This window comes from Oncorhynchus nerka, linkage group LG16 (assembly GCF_034236695.1).
Source record: "Oncorhynchus nerka isolate Pitt River linkage group LG16, Oner_Uvic_2.0, whole genome shotgun sequence".
Lineage (NCBI taxonomy): Eukaryota > Metazoa > Chordata > Actinopteri > Salmoniformes > Salmonidae > Oncorhynchus > Oncorhynchus nerka.
The window spans coordinates 16,321,969-16,335,753 of record NC_088411.1 but is presented as its reverse complement, the minus strand read 5'-3'; the positions used below and the strand labels follow the sequence as shown (position 1 = coordinate 16,335,753).

Here is a 13,785-nt window from a genome sequence, read left to right as displayed (position 1 = left end):
GACAAAAGGAGAGATACAGGGCATTCGGAAAGTATTCAGACTCCTTGACTTTTTCCAAATTTTGTTACGTTACAGCCTTATTCTAAAATGGATTAAATTCATATTTTTCCTCATCAATCTACACACAATAACAGAATTTTTAGCAAATATATATATATATATATATATATTATTATTTTTTAAACTGAAATTCATTATTTACATAAGTATTCAGACCCTTTGCTACTCGAAATTGAGTTTAGGTGCATCCTGTTTCTACAACTTGAATGGAGTCCACCTGTGGTCAATTCAAATGACTGGACATGATGTGGAAAGGCACACACACTTGTGTATATAAGTTGGCCTCCATTATTCTTAAATGGAAGAAGTTTGGCCAAACTGAGCAATCGGGGGAGAAAGACCTTGGTCAGGGAGGTGACAATGGTCACTCAGACAGAGCTCAAGAGTCCCCTGTAGGGATGGGAGAACTTTCCAGAAGGACAACCATCTCTGCACTTCACCAATCAGGCCTTTATGGTAGAGTGGCCAGATGGAAGCCACTCCTCAGTAAAAGGCACATGACAGCCGTTTGGAGTTTGCAAACATGCACCTAAATGACTCTCAGACCATGAGAAACGAGATTCTCTGGTCTGATGAAAACAAGATTGAACTCTTTGGCCTGAATGCCAAACGTCATGTCTGGAGGAAACCAGGCACCCTCCCTACGGTGAAGCATGGTGGCGGTAGCATCATGCTGTGGGGATGCATTTCAGCAGCAGGGACTGGGATTCTAGTCAGGATCGAGGGATATGAACTGAACAAAGTACAGCGAGATCATTGATTGAAACCTGCTCCAGAGCGCTCAGGACCTCAGACTGGGCCGAAGGTTCACCTTCCAACAGGACAACGACCCTAAGCACACAGCCAAGACAAAGCAGGAGTGGCTTCGGGACAAGTCTCTGAATGCCATTGAGTGGCCCAGCCAGAGCCCAGACTAGATCCTGATCTCTGGAGAGACCTGAAAATAGCTGCGCAGCAACGCTCCCATCCAACCTGACAGAGCTTGAGAGGATCTGCAGAGAAGAATTGGAGAAACTCCCCAAATACAGGTGTGCCAAGCTTGTAGTGTCATACCCAAGAATACTCAAGGCTTTAATCTCTGCCAAAGGTGCTTCAACAAAGTACTGAGTAAAGGGTCTGAATATTTATGCAAATGTGATATTTCCATTTTTAAATATTTTATATATGTGCAAACATTTATAAAAACCTGTTTTTGCTTTGTCATTATGGGGTATTGTGTGTAGATTGTTGAGAACACATCATTTAAATAATTTGTATAAGGTTGCAACGTAACAAAATATGAAAAATGTGAAGGGGTCTGAATACTTTCTGAATGCACTGTATGAATCAAGGATTGATTGATTAATCAAATTACCGATAAATCAATTACTAGTTGTATGACAAACACTGTTTATAAGCTGTATAACAAATGTCTATGTGAGTCAAAAATAAGACATTTTTACCATCTTGTATTTCAACCCCAGTAACCACAGTAACTCTTCATATAAACTATACCCCCCCCCCCCCTTCCAGAACTATATTTCCTAGGCTCCTGTAAGTCCCTTCCCAACACCCCCACCTGCCCTCCACCACCTACCCCCGGTACCTCCCCAGTACCTTCCTCCCACAGCCCCTGTGTCCCCAGCCTGTCTCGTAGGGTGACACCCCGACAAGGTAAGTGTGGGGGACAAACGGTGACATGAGGGCAGATAGCCCTGTGTCTGGGGACGGTGGCGGGGTGAGGTGGGCGATGGAGAAGGCATATCCATCTTTCCATGGGTCAGCCAACACTTCACCTAACAGGACTTCCCAGGCTGAGGAGAGGGGTGAGAGCAACTGTTAGGAGACTCACAGCTACATACCAAATGGAAACCCTATTTTCTATGTAGTGACCTCTACTTTTGACCAGAGCCATTTGGGAAGCACCGGTAACAGACTGTCATCTACTCCACGTGTGAAGGTAAGGTAGATAGAGGAAGAGGAAATGGAGAGATGGTGAAATTAGCAAGAAAAACTGTTTGGAAACCCACATCATCTAGCTGCAGTCAATTAGATGGAAAACCTTTCAGTCTGAAAAGGCCTTCACACACACACTACAAACAAACAAATATGCGCACCCACACACATAAATGCACAGGCGCACGTACACATGCACACACACGACCCTGAGTATGTATTTGGTTCACCTGAGCACACACACACACTCATATTTGTTTTAAAACTTTTTACTCCTTTTTCTCCCCAATTGGTAGTTACAGTCTTGTCCCATCGCTGCAACTCCCCTACGGACTCGGGAGAGGCGAAGGTCGAGAGCCATGAGTCGTCCAAAACATTACTTTTCTTGACACACTGCTCGCTTAACCCGGAAGCCAGCCACACCAATGTGTCGGAGGAAACACCGTCCAGCTGGCGACCGAAGTCAGTTGCAGGCGTCCGCCCCACCACAAGGAATCGCTAGAGCGAGATGGGACAAGGAAATCCCAGCCTGCCAAACCATCCCCTAACACAAACGACGCTGGGCCAATTGTGCGTCGCCTCATGGGTCTCCCTGTCACGGCTGGCTGTGACACAGCCTGGGATCGAACCCGGGTCTGTAGTGACGCCTCAAGCCCTGCGATGCAGTGCCTTAGACCGCTGAGCCACTTGGGAGGACCCCATACACTCTTTTTATGATTTCAAACAGAATTTACTTTAATGCGTTTACTGTTCTCAAAAGAGACCCTTCTCTAGGTCACAGACAGTCACTGTGCCGTACTAGTAGCAGACAATTCAAACGCAGAGCAAAGGCACAAGGGAGAAAAGCTCTCTGATGACGTATTTCCCATCTGACTCATTAAATAGAGTTTGGGGTGGGATGTTAACTTTGATGCCATTCCAGTATTTGTTGAGGATTTGGGTTCAATAATAACTGAAAAGGAGAGAATGGTGGGAGAAAGAGAGCGGGGGAGAGGAAAAGAGCCCTTGATTATTTGAATCAGCTTGTGTTTTTGCAGGGCTAGACCAAAAATGTACAATTTTAGGGGTGCATGATAGGAGGACCAAAATTTAACCAGTGTTGCACAAATTCCTCTCTCAAAACTTGTTCTAAACCACAGTATTCCTCCCAGCTAGTTCTCTCCCTAGTAACATCATACTGTGAGGCGGTACAGCACCACAACACCTCTAGGTCTTTTACCCAATTCTATACCGTCCTAGCCATCCCTTCAGAGAATTTAGTTTGTCCTGTGTGTGCCTGACATGGGCGCAGCCTATCTTCGGAGAGAGAAAAGGCCCAGATAAGCATTCTCCTGGGTAAACATTCTACAACTTGCTACCTGCTGATGGCATGGGAATATGACTAGTAGGGACGTGCATCTTTCTCTTTCAAGACGATTCGATAGATGGGCTCCGATGCGATACGTTTTAGTTTGAAACGATTTGGTTTGATTATGTGCGGACTGATTCAATACGGCCCACGGAATCATGTTCAGAAAGAATTTGCGATAGTAAGTTTTGAAAAACGTATTTGTTATTCAAATGAAAAGCCCAATGAACACTCGCCTTTGTGTAATGATTTAACTCATTTAACTCATTTAACTCATTTAACATTTATTTTGAAGGCACGTATAAAATAACAACTGCACGAGGACAGACAGTGACTGACACACACGTCACATTTACAAATAGTAGCTAGCTAGAAATTGAGCAAAATGAGTTTTTCAAAGAAAAGGGAAATAGACAATGAATGTAGGGTGTTCCAGCAATAGTGGACATCAAAATATTTATTTATTGAGATATCAGGGAAAGCTGTGTGCTTAGTGTGCAAATAGAGCATCGCTGTCCCGACCCTTCCAGACAAAGCATGCAGAGAAGCTGAGGGTGAATTCAATACAGAATGTTTCATTCACTCCGCAGCAATACTTTGCCCCGACAAGAAAGAGCTGTTTGAAAATGTTTCCCTGTCAAGACGAACAGTGACCCGGCGTGTTGAGGACATCGCAGAGAATATGGAACAACAGTTGAAAGACAAGGTAAAGGATTTCACTGATTTCTTCTTGGCCCTGGATGAGAGCAGTGATGCACAGTTGTTGATATTCTTACGAGGCATAACTTTGAAATTACAGAGTTGCTTCAGTGCAGTCAATGAAGAGCACAGTCACAGGGAAAGATTTATTGGAGGAGGTTAATAAGTGTGTGGCAAAGCTGTGACTGCGTTTTGAAAAGTTCTCCAGTGTGACCACTGACGGGTCCCCAAACTTGACAGGAAAAAATGTTGGCCATTTGAAAAGGATACAAGATCAAATAGCTGAGCTAAAACCTGCATTGCATTATTCATCAGGAGGTGCTCTGTAAATGTGTTCTGAAAATGAGCCATGTTGTGGATAGTCATTAAAGCAGTAAACTTCATAAGAGAAAAATCTTTAAACCACAGGCAATTTGTCTCACTGTTGGAAGAGACAGAGTCGGGTCATGCAAATCTCCCCTACCACACAAACGTGAGATGTCTGAGTTTGGGGAAGGTGCTTAAAAAAGATGTGGGACCTGAAGTCGGATATTGCTGAATTTTGCAAATGAAAGGAAAATGTGGATTTCCCTCAACTGCAAGATTTAAAAAATGGTTGGCTCCTTTTACCTTCACCGATGACATCAGGGCCCTCATGAATGAACTGAATTCTAAACTACAAGGGAAGGGCCTTTTTGCACATCAGATGTACAGCCTTGTCAAAGCCTTCAATGAAAAATTACTCCTCCTGACCCGCCAAGTAGAAGTCAACAATCTCACCCACCTTCCGACACTACTAGTCTGTTCCTTATCAGATGACAACAATCTCACCCACCTTCCGACACTACTAGTCTGTTCTCTATCCGATGACAACAATCTCACCCACCTTCCGACACTACTAGTCTGTTCCTTATCAGATGACAACAATCTCACCCACCTTCCGACACAACTAGTCTGTTCCCTATCCGATGACAACAATCTCACCCACCTTCCGACACTACTAGTCTGTTCCTTATCAGATGACCAGCGGGGAGAAGTATACGTTGCTGCCACGTGCTTTGAACGCTGAGTTTTCTAGTCGTTTTGAGGATTTCAAAGTGTTGGAAAATGACATGCTGTTGGTTTCCTCTCCTTTCACCTTCAATGTGGATAACGCTCCCACTGACCTGCAACTTGAGCTTATCAATCTTCAGTCTGATGCAGTGATTGGAGAACTATTCAAAACAATGTCACTGACGAGGTTCTATGCATGTCTCGACAAACAAAACCTTCCAAAGATTAGGAGTCATGCTCAGAAGATCTTTGTGCTGTTTGGGTCAACCTACATACGTGAACAAACCTTTTCAGTAATGAAATATAACAAGTCAAGGCACAGATCATATCTTACTGACTCTCACCTCTCAGCAATCCTGCGCATAGTGATGTCAGAAACTATACCTGACTTCACCGCTCTAGTCCAGTGGTTCCCAAACTTGTTATAGTCCCGTACCCCTTCAAACATTCAACCTCCAGCTGCGTACCCCCTCTAGCACCAGGGTCAGCGCACTCTCAAATGTTTTTTGCCATCATTGTATACCTGCCACACACACACACTATACGATACATTTATTAAACATAAGAATGAATGTGAGTTTTTGTCACAACCCGGCTAGTGGGAAGTGACAAAGAGCTCTTAAAGGACCAGGGCATAAATAATAATAATAAATAATGTTGCTCTTTATTTAAACATCTTACATATAAAACCTTATTTGTTCATCGAAAATTGTGAATAACTCACTATAGTTTAATAAGAAGGGTGTGCTTGAAAGGATGCTCATAACTCTGCAATGTTGGGTTGTACTGGAGAGAGTCTCAGTCTTAAATAATTTTCCACACACAGTCTGTGCCTGTATTAAGCTTTCATGCTAGTGAGGGCCGAGAATCCACTCTCACATAGGTACGTGGTTGCAAAGGGCATGAGTGTCTTAACAGTGTGATCAGCAAGTACCAGAAATCTGCCAGTGGCTTTTGATTAAATTAAATTCTCACAGAACCGCTTGCTGCAATTTCGATGAAGTTCTCTTGTTCAGATATCAATAAGTGAACTGGAGGCAGGGCATGAAAGGGATAACAAATCCAGTTGTTTGTGTCATCCGTTTCGGGAAAGTACCAGCGTAATTGCGCATCCAGCTCACCCAGGTGCTTTTGACATTGATATTGTCTGTAAGCTTGAGTTCATTTGCACACAAAAAAATCATACAATGATGGAAAGACCTGTGTGTTGTCCTTGTCAATGCAGACAGAGAAGAGCTCCAACTTCTTAATCATAGCCTCCTGCACATTGAATATAGTTGCAGAGTCCCTGTAATCCTAGATTTCGATCATTCAGGTGAGAAAAAAAACATCACTCAGGTCAGTCGTGTGAGAAACTCTTAATCCAGCAAGCGGTCAGACTAGTGGAAATTATAGTCAGTATAGAAAACTTTAATCTGATCTCACAATTTTTTTTAAAACGTGTCAATACTTTGCCCCTTGATAACCAGCACACTTCTGTATGTTGTAAAAGCGTTACATGGTCGCTGCCCAAATCATTGCATAGCGCAGAAAATACACGAGAGTTCAGGGGCCTTGCTTTAACAAAGTTAGATCATTTTCCACACACAGTCTGTGCCTGTATTTAGTTTTCATGCTAGTGAGAGTGAAGAATCCACTCTCACATAGGTACGTGGTTGCAAGGGCATCAGTGTCTTAACAGCGCGATTTGCCAAGGCAGGGCACTCGGAGTACAGCCACCTCCAGAAATCTGGCAGCGGCTTCTGATTCAATTCCATTTTCACAGAACTGCTTGCTGAAATTTTGATGAGGCTCTCTTGTTCAGATATCGGTAAGTGGACTGGAGGCAGGGCATGAAAGGGATAATGAATCCAGTTGTTCGTGTCATCCAATTCGGGAAAGTACCTGCGTAATTGCGCACTCAACTCACTCAGGTGCTTTGCTATATATCACATTTGACAATGTCCATAAGCTTGAGTTCATTTGCACACAAAAAAATCATACAATGATTGAAAGACCTGTGTGTTGTCCTTGTTAATCTCACTAGGGTAGGGGGCACTATTTTCACCTCCGGATGAAAAGCATGTCCAAAGTAAACTGCCTGTTTCTCAGGCCCAGAAGCTAGGATATGCATATAATTGGTAGATTTGGATAGAAAACACTCTAAAGTTTCCAAAACTGTTAAAAAAATGTCTGAGTATAACAGAACTGATATGGCAGGCGAAAACCTGAGTAAAATCCATCCAGGAAGTGAGATATTTTTTATGTGGGTGCTTTTCTCTTGTCTGCTTATACAGTATGTCAATGGTTTGGACCTAGATTGCAGTTCCTATGGCTTCCACTAGATGTCAAGTCTTTAGAAATGGTTTCAGGCTTGTATTCTGAAAAATGAGGGAGTAAGACCACTCTGAGTCAGTGGATAGTGGGAAGTCCCCAGAGCTGTTTTCTGCACGCGACCAAGAGCGAGCCTTTCTTGTTTTTCTTTTATATTGACGAAGTTATTGTTCGGTTGAAATATTATCGATTATTATGACTAAAAACAACCTGAAGATTGATTATAAACATGTTTCTACAAACTTTACTAATAGTATTTGGATTTTTCGTCTGCCTGTTGTGACCGCATTTGAGCCATTGGATTACTGAACAAGACGCGCCAACAAAGCTGAGGTTTTTGGATATCAAGAGGGACTTTCTTGAACAAAACGAACATTTATTATGTAACTGGGACTCTTGAGAGTGCAACCATACGAAGATTATCAAAGGTAAGTGATTCATTTTATTGCTATTTCTGACTTTTGTGACTAATCTACTTGGCTGGTAACTGTTTTGTGCGCTGGGCGCGGTCCTCAGATAATCGCATGGTATGCTTTCGCCGTAAAGCCTTTTTGAAATCTGACACCGTGGTTGGATTAACAAGAGGTTCATCTTTAAGCCGATGTATAACACTTGTATGTTTTATGAATTTTTATTATGAGTATTTCTGTTTTTGAATTTGGCGCTCTGCAATTTCACCAGATGTTGGCTAGGTGGCGCAGTTGCGTCCCACACCCCCTAGAGAGGTTAACGCAGACAGAGAAGAGCACCAACTTACTCCAATATACCGCACATTGAATAAAGTTGCGGAGAGTACCTGTAATCCTAGATTCAGATCATTCAGGCAAGAGAAAACATCACCCAGATACAGTGGCTTGCAAAAGTATTCACACCCTTGGCATTTTTCCTATTTTGTTGCCTTACAACCTGGAATTAAAACAGATTTTTTTGGGGGGGGGGTTGTATCATTTGATTTACACAACATGCCTACCACTTTGAAGATGCAAAATATTTTTTATTGTGAAACAAACAAGAACACAAAAAAACTGAACTTGAGTGTGCATAACTATTCACCCCCCCAAAGTCAATACTTTGTAGAGCCACCTTTTGCTGCAATTACAGCTGCAAGTCTCTTGGGGTATGTCTGCTCCAGCTCCTTCAAGTTGGATGGGTTCCGCTGTTGTACAGCAATATTTAAGTCATACCACAGATTCTCAATTGGATTGAGGTCTGGGCTTTGACTAGGGAATTCCAAGATATTTAAATGTTTCCCCTTAAACCACTCGAGTGTTGCTTTAGCAGTATGCTTAGGGTCATTGTTCTGCTGGAAGGTGAATCTCCATCCAAGTCTCAAATCTCAAAGACTGAAACAGGTTTCCCTCAAGAATTTCCCTGTATTTAGTGCCATCCATCATTCTTTCCAGTCCCTGCCAATGAAAACATTCCCACAGCATGATGCTGCACCCACCATGCTTTACTTTAGGGATGGTGTTCTCGGGGTGATGAAGTGTTGGGTTTGAGCCAGACATAGCATTTTCTTTGATGCCAAAAAGCTCCATTTTAGTGTCATCTGACCAGAGAACCTTCTTCCATATGCCTGTCCACTCCTCCGTAAAGCCCAGCTCTGTGGAGTGTACGTCTTAAAGTGGTCCTATGGACAGATACTCCAATCTCCGCTGTGGACCTTTTGCAGCTCCTTCAGGGTTATCTTCGGTCTCTTTGTTGCCTCTCTGATTAATGCCCTCCTTGCCTGGTCCGTGAGTTTGGTGGGCGGCCCTCTCTTTGCATGTTTGCTGGTTTGCTGTGGTGCCATATTCTTTCAATTTTTTAATAATGGATTTAATGGTGGTCCATGGGATGTTCAAAGTTTCTGATATTTTTCCCTGACCTGTTTGGATAGCTCCTTGATCTTTATGGTGCCGCTTCCTTGGTGGTGCTCCTTGCTTAGTGGTGTTGCAGACTCTGAGCCCTTTCAGAATAGGTGTGTGTGTATATATACTGAGATCATGTGACACTTAGATTGCACACAGTTGGAATATATTTAACTAATTATGTGACTTCTGGAGGTAATTGGTTTCACCAGATCTTATTTAGAGGCTTCATAGCAAAGGGGTGAATACATATGCATGCACCACTTTTCCGTTTTTTTAAGTAATTTTTTTCCCATTTCACTTCACCAATTTGGACTATGTTGTGTATGTCCATTACATGAAATCCAAATAAAAATACATTTAAATTATTAGGTTAAAATGCAACAAAATTGGAAAAATGGCAAGGGGGATGAATACTTTTGCAAGGCACTGTAGGCCAGTTGAAAAGTATGGTCAGTAAAGAAAACTTTAAGCTCGTCTCAATTTTAAAAAATGGTCAATACTTTGCCCATTGATAACCAGCGCACTTCTTTCTGTATGTTGTAAAAGCATTACATGGCTGCCCATATCATTGCATAGTGCAGAAAATACACGAGAGTTCAGGGGCCTTGCTTTAACTAAGTTAACCATTTTCACTGTAGTGTTTATAAAATGTCTTTCAAGCTGTCAGGCATTCCCTTAGCAGCAAGAGCCTCTCAGTGGATACTGCAGTGTGCCCAAGTGGCTTTTGTGCCATCCGTACAGATACCAACATGAGCAGCAGCTGCGTTTGTGACTTCACATTTTGCATGCCGAACAACCTCAGACAATATCAGTAGCCTAGTCAAACTGCGGGCTGTGTGCAGCTTTGCGCGCTGACCAACGAGAGGTAGGCCTACCACATGTTAGTGGAATTCCCGCGAGCGAGTAACGGTTAATGTGATTGGATATTAATTATTTGACATTGTTGTTATTATCGCTGTACACTAGATGGTTTAGTTTTATTTTTGGCAGTGAAACAACCCTACTCAGGCGAGAAAGAAAAAAAACTTACCCAAATGTATAGCCCCGTTGGAAAATACAAATGGACTGTTTGAAAATGTGAAGAAAAAAAACTTTTTTTGTTTGTTTGTTAAATGTGAATCACATTCCACTAACACTCCTCACACTGATTGAGTAGTTTAAATGTAATGTTGAGCTCTCTCTCCTTGTGTTTTTGTGCATACCCGTTAACAGGAGTCCTGTCTGTGTGGTGCTGAATGCACAATGTACTTTCCCTCCGTGTAGTTCATTGCATGTTTAATAATGAAAATACCTACCAAAAGGAGAACATCTCATCTCATAATCGAATGGTTTAGACCGTTTGGAAGTTGACTGACTAGGAGAGTGAGCTTCTCTTCTTCTCCAGCTTCGACCATGCAGTAGGAGTAGCAAAAGTGATTGCTGTCCTCATTACGAAATTATCAACTTGACCCTGTATATGTAAAAATGACCATATATACACTGATTGCTTCATGCTAAACAACCCCAAAATGTTTATAAAAATCCAAAGTAGGCCAAGTCCCGATCAGCGTGTACAGCCAGATGAGAGTTGTCTCCGGCACGATGTTATGTATTTGATAAAAATAACCTAGCAAATTACATTAGTTGTCACTCAACTAATAAAGCCTAATATCGCGCAAGCAATTACACGAAACATTTAAATGGTGAAGGTGACACGCAGATGTACCAGATCAGGAGTAGGCCTACCTCTCGTTGGTCAGCGCGCAAAGCTGCACACAGCCCGCAGTTTGACTAGGCTACTGATATTGTCTGAGGTTGTTCGGCATGCAAAATGTGAAGTCACAAAATATGAGATATTTCCGGAAAGTAGAAAGTAATTTGAGCAGCAACAAAAAAATGGCGAACCCGGCGATTCATAACGCTTGAAATCGATTTCCTGACCGATGTATGCTACATTTGGATAGGTTTGGGGTCCCATGGACATATGCACTAATATCTTAAACATTTGAGCCGGGGACCGCATCAGTGAATCGTTACACCCCTAATGACTAGTACGAATGAGACGGGCCCACTGGAACCAGGCCAGTGAGTGTGTATGCATGTGTTCACACACGTGTGGGGGTTCCTGCCGTGGTTTCCTGCAGATTCAGTGGCATTTCCACATTTAGGGCCCTATAAAATCTGCGTTGCGGAGAACACAGAAGGAAACACGGAATCCAGACATTAAAAGGGAATTCAACAATATTAGAAAATGTATTGAAATTAGTTGGAAATTAACTAAATGTTTTGAACTTATTAGAAAAGTTATTAATTTGCCCAAGTTTATCATAAGACATGAACTAAATGCACTAGTGATTTGGATTCCCTGCAACTTTCTGAAAAGCCAACAGCAAACTGGATTAGGGCTGGGTAGGGCCTGTTTTTCCATCAATAACTAGGGTATGGGCAGGGCTCGGGTATCACTAACATTTTGAAGCCGAGCCATTCTATGCTGCTCATTCTCTGCTGCGCAGTACAGTCGTATCTGTCTCAGACATAAGTGCTTCAACCTCGTCAAATATAAGGCAGGAGAGATTCATTCACAGAAAAGAATGCTCCTTGAGTTTTGTCTGAGTAACGAAAAGTAACTAACAGCTAACTGCTCTCTGGTGCCTCTTCATTTAGCTGAGCAGCCTAATCGGAGCCATTGCTATGGATACTTACAGACTCAGAGCACCATGAGCGAGCTGCGAGCCAGGAGCGGGTGACACAGAGAGGAGCAGCTAATGTTTTTAGTAAAGAAGTTATTTCTGATGTCGGGTTGGGCCAGTCCTTAAATTTGGCAGAAGCAATCGGGCTTGGATAGGGTCGGGCCTGAACCTCACGGGCATGGGTGGGGCTCAGGTTTTAAATTCATGTCCGTGCACACCTGAATTAAAGGGTAATTGCACTCCAAAACCAACATTTCTTAGATTTTTCCCAGACCTCAAATGGAGTCTCCTGATGTGGTTCAAACATTGTTGTGGACTTGAACATCCAATTTACTTTCTATTTAAAAAGTGTGTTTTCAAGATTGAACCCCCAAAAAAATAAACTGAGAAAACAGAATTTGGGAAAAATGGAATCAGGCAAAAAAACATATTTACAAATAAAAACGGATTTCATAGGGCCCTACACAGTTTGTGAATACATTCACTCACTCATGGAATCTGGGGCAGGAACAACCACAACACCTGGATAAACCATGTATTGGTCCCCCACCTACCAGCCAGTGTGTATGGCGGATCCAGAGCCTTCAAGGACATTATCAAGGACATAATACAATATCCATTTCCATGACAAGCTACAGGACTGTTTCGCTAGCACAGACTGGAATATGTTCCGGGATTGATCCGATGGTATTGAGGAGTTTACCACATCAGGCTTCATTAATAAGTGCATCAACGTCAGCAAGACATAGGAGCAGGTTGTGGACTACAGGAAACTGCTTTCCATCCAACCGCAAAGCGGTACAGAGGGTAGTGCTTACAACCCGGTATATCACTAGGACTGAGCTCCCTGCCATCCAGGACCTCTATATCAGGCAGTGTCAGGGGAAGGTCCTAAAGATTGTCTAAGACTCCAGCCACCAAAGTCATATACTGTTCTCTCTGCTACTGCAAGGCATGCTGTACCAATACACCAAGTCTGGAACCAGCAGGACCCTGAACATCTTCAACCCCCAAGCCATAAACCTGCTAAATAGTTATTTTAATAGTTAGTCCAGGTTATCTGTATTGACCCTTTTTGCATGAACTCTTTTGACTCATCACATTAGCTGCTGCTACCATTTATTATCTATCCTGTTTAGGGATGCACAATATATCTGTGAACATGTCTAGTTTAACACCGACGTGCAAAACCAATGTCAAAGCTGACGTGCATACCTATATAACGTAGGTACACGACGTAATGACTGTTACGTCCCCCAGTTTCTGTGTTGAAGTTTGTGTATTTGAGTGTGTTTCAGGAGATGCCATCCTGAAATCCCCCAGCAGCTGATTGGTCGACTCCACGATTAATTGGAGAGCTGACCCCGCCCCCTCGTCAGGACGCAGCTGTCTCCAATTTCCAGTGCCTACTGAAGCTATAAAAGCCAGTGTTCTGTTGTTCAGGGGAGAGTGATTGTGATATAGATCATTGCTGAGAGAGGAGGTTGATGGCTGAGGGGTATAGCATGTTGGTCATTGGTATGTACTGTATTAGTTGTTGCTGGGAGCAGTTGTATGTTCTGTGTGAGTTTGTTGCTCAGTCAGAGCTTATTTGATGTCCTTAGTGAAATTGTTTAATATTCTGTTTCATTTGTTCCCAGGGTGGAAGGGGAAGGCACCTAGGGAGTGCTTAGGCAAGAGGCCCGCGGGCATACATAACCCGTAGTATTCACTGTCTAGGCACACTAGGTAAGACCTGGGCGGACCACCCCCTGTATTTTGGTTAGGGCACCAGGTGGCGCTAAATTAGGTAAGTAGTGGTTAGGCAGGTAAGATAGGAGATGGGGCTTTGATATTTACTTTCTTTGCTTTGGTTCCGTCCAGCCCCTTTTCCCCA

The 13,785-nt window shown here is 42.9% G+C and overlaps 1 protein-coding gene across 2 annotated transcripts in view; it reads right to left on the bottom strand.

Annotated features, from left to right (window-relative positions):
• spata20 (spermatogenesis associated 20) overlaps window positions 1-13,785 on the bottom strand; it is a 69,222-nt gene that overhangs the window by 38,775 nt on the left and 16,662 nt on the right. The gene's annotated exons all lie outside the window — the stretch shown is intronic.